We start from the raw sequence: 3,777 nt of genomic DNA, 5'->3' as shown, positions 1-3,777 counted from the left end.
CTTTGGTCAGAAGATGGCGCGTAAGGAACATTAGCTGGGAGAAAAACATTGACACTAGGATACAAATACTTATTTCTCGAGCTTTTCTGACTTACTCCTTCGCACTGTCACTGTGTTATATCATCTGCAGAAGAGCTTCGTTTGCAATACAGGCTTCGCAGCTATTCATTAAAAGAATGAAATTAAGAAAAATGTTTGCGTATAACTCCTCCAGATATCTTTCAGTTTCAGTATATACATTTCGTAAGCACTGTTCTTTTGTAAATCTTTCCGAAAGGAACCATTTCATACTTTTGTGTTAACAGACGACCAACAAAACATAAACTGAACACAGTTTACTAATATGCAACTATGAAATTCGTCCTTTTGTAACGCTTTGATACAAACAACGAAACGAACCCGGTTCTAATGAAAGAAAAGCCGTGAAAGCAGACAGTCTTCATTATTTCCTTTGTCGAATCGGAAGTGTTTTAAGCCGCTCATAAAACAGTCATCGTCATAGTATCGTGTTAGTCTATTCATATATCGGCACTTAACAAACATAATACGCAACATGGTATATATCTAATAGATATATTATAATCTTCGAGAAAGTAAGCAATAGTTGGATTATTTCTTTAAGTACTCGAAATTGATCTACCAAGCTGTGATGTGATACCAATGGGATCGTCTTTTGATATTTCTGGAACCAGTTGAGCTAACCATGTCCGAAAACTCGTTAACATTGTGGCGGTGCCGTTGCAGAAATGTCACCAGTGCTTCTATGCAGTTTCTTTAGTGTCCACTAGTCTGGTTCCTCCATAGCTATTTGGTAGCAAGCGGGAACAACACGTATTTCGTGATAATTTCGTGCAAGGATGTTGGGGCATACTGGGGACGTAGCTGGTGGTGATTATTTTATTTTCTTATTGTCCACATCGGCTCAAACAAGCAGCAAACCGCTCCAAGTCCCTGAAAAAAATGACTGGACTTTTCACAGAGTCCGAAATATGGCGACTGGGTGTCCGTGTATGTCCTATGGCCATGCTGTGTTGCTGTCACCAATGAAGATTACTGGCAACGTTAGACACACACACTGACCACCATGTAATCAGACAATTTTCCATCTGTCGCAATGGGTCCTTTCTGTACTGAAAACCTTAAAAGAAACTCGGATACGGGCGAAATTATAATCATCATATCTAAAGCTTGGAAATACTGAGTATCAGTTGGGTAGCGTTCGATCAAGTTCTGCATAGTGTAGCACTGTCCATTTCGAACATTTTCTTCGGTCAGTTGTTAATTGCGCAAATATATTTCACAAAACTCGTAGCACAATTCATAGTACTGCCGATTTCGCTTACAGACCCTTATCCGGTACATATATCTTCTTCGTAAGTGTAGCATGAGTCACAAATGTAACTAAAATCACATAAATAAAATGTAAATGGCAAGAGCAGTACACTGTAGTAGTAACGAATCTCTAACAAAAACACCTTACGTACCGTGCGGCTCCTGCCGTCGGAGGTTCGAGTCCTCCCTCGGGCATGGGTGTGGGTGTAGCGTAAGTTAGTTTAAGTCAGATTAAGTAGTGCGTAGGCTTAGGGACCGATGACCTCAGCCGTTTGGTCCCAAAAGACCTTTCCACACATTTCCAATTTTCCACCTTACGTATTACAAAATTGGAGAGACAGAATGTAGCAATTGGCATATTCACTGATAAAAATACAGCAGTCAGGTTCAAGTTAAAAAATAGCATTATACTCCACTAGAAATCGAGAAGAAGAGTTGCAACACATAGATGATTTATAAGCAGGTCGACAGGAAAAAAAAGGTGACACAGGGTACCCGTACAGTCAGTATATTAGTACCATGACATGTGTGTTCTGTTTCCTTATGGCTTTATTGGTAAGTACTGTGTTACCTTCATATAATTCTATTTTAACATTACTTCTGCGGTAATGAATTATCATCGATTTGTACCTGTTAATTAATATTATACAATGTTGTATTTATCATCCTCATAGCATTTGACTACATGTTACTTTCAACAGACTGACATAAGCTATCTTAGGATAATATATTCTGCATTTCATTTCGGCTTGTGAATTTTCTGCAATCTTAACATGTCTGCTGCTATTCATTTTCCACTCAACTGGTATGACCACTAATAGACAAGCATTGTACCAACATCTTTATTTTTGTTCCACGTCTCTCGTATTTGAGACATCGCGAAGTGTCACGATGGACTCATCTAAGTTGACAACAGAAAATGTTACTTCTCTTCATCAATAAAATTTTATTACTTTCACTAAGAACCCATTCTGACAGTTCAATAATTATGTTGGTGTGGAATACATACGTGCTGACAGGTTAATGCTATTGATTTCGAACGCTAATGGTATATTAAAAGAATTTGTTTTACACTATACACTGATGCGCCAAAGAAACTGGTATAGACACGTGTATCAAAATACAGAGATCTGTAAATAGGCAGAATATGGCGCAACGTTCGGCAACGCCAACAAGTATCCGACGCAGTTCTTAGATCGATTACTGCTGCTGCAATGGCAGGTTATCAAGATTTAAGTGAGTTTGAACGTGGTGCTATTGACGGCGCACGAGTGATGGGACACAGCATCTCCGACGTAGCGATGAAGTGGGGATTTTCGCGTACGACCATTTCACTAGTATATCGTGAATATCAGGCATCTGGTAAAACATCAAATCTCCGACATCGCTGCGACCGGAAAAAAATCCTGCAAGAATGGGACCAATAGTGACTGAAGAGAATCGTTGAGCATGACAGAAGTGCAACTCTTACGCAAATTGCTGCAGATTGCAATGCTGTGTCATCAACAAGTGTCAACTTACGAACCATTCAACGAAACATCATCGATATGGGCTTTCGGAGCCGAAGGCACACTCATATACCCTTGGTGACTGCACGACATAAAGTTTACGCCTCGCCTGGGCACGTCAACACCGACATTGGACTGTTGATGACTGGAAACATGTTGCCTGGTCGGATGAGTCTCGTTTCAAATTGTATCTAGTGGATGGACGTGTACGGGTGTGGAGACAACGTCTTGATTCCACGGACCCTGCATGACAGCAGGGGACTGTTCAAGTTGGTGGAGGCATGTGCATGTGCATGTGATATGGGTCCCCTCATATGTCCAGATACGACTCTGACAGGTGAACGTACGTAAGCATCCTGTCTGATCACCTGCATCCATCCATATTCATTGTGCTTTCCGATGGACGTGGGCAATTCCATCAGGGCCATGCGAAACAGAATTGGTACAGACTGGCTCTAGGAACACTCTTCTGAGTTTAAACAGTTCCGCGGCCACCAAACTTCCCAGAGATGAGCATTATTGAGCATATCTGGGATGCCTTGCAATGTGCTGTTCAGAAGAGATCTCCACCCCATGGTACTCTTCACTGATTTATGGACAGCCTTGCAGGATTCATTGTGTCAGTTACGTACAGTGCTACTTCAGGCATTAGTCGAGTCCATGCCACGTCGTGTTGCGGCACTTCTGCGTGCTCGCGGGAGCCCTGCACTATATTAGGCCTCTGTACCAGTTTCTTTGGCTCTTCAGTATATATAATTATCCTCTGTGACGTACCATTTTTACCAAATCTTGACTTGTCCATCGGTATGGTGATACTGTTTTGTACTGTACTCTGGTTGAAATGTCTTGTTGGTATCTATTTCTGCAGTCCACTGATTTCTCTTTGTATTCGTTGTGCTTTACTCACTCTGCTACGCAGTTGACCTATTTGTACGTC

This window comes from Schistocerca cancellata, chromosome 2 (assembly GCF_023864275.1).
Source record: "Schistocerca cancellata isolate TAMUIC-IGC-003103 chromosome 2, iqSchCanc2.1, whole genome shotgun sequence".
Taxonomy (NCBI): domain Eukaryota; kingdom Metazoa; phylum Arthropoda; class Insecta; order Orthoptera; family Acrididae; genus Schistocerca; species Schistocerca cancellata.
This window is presented reverse-complemented; position numbering follows the sequence as displayed.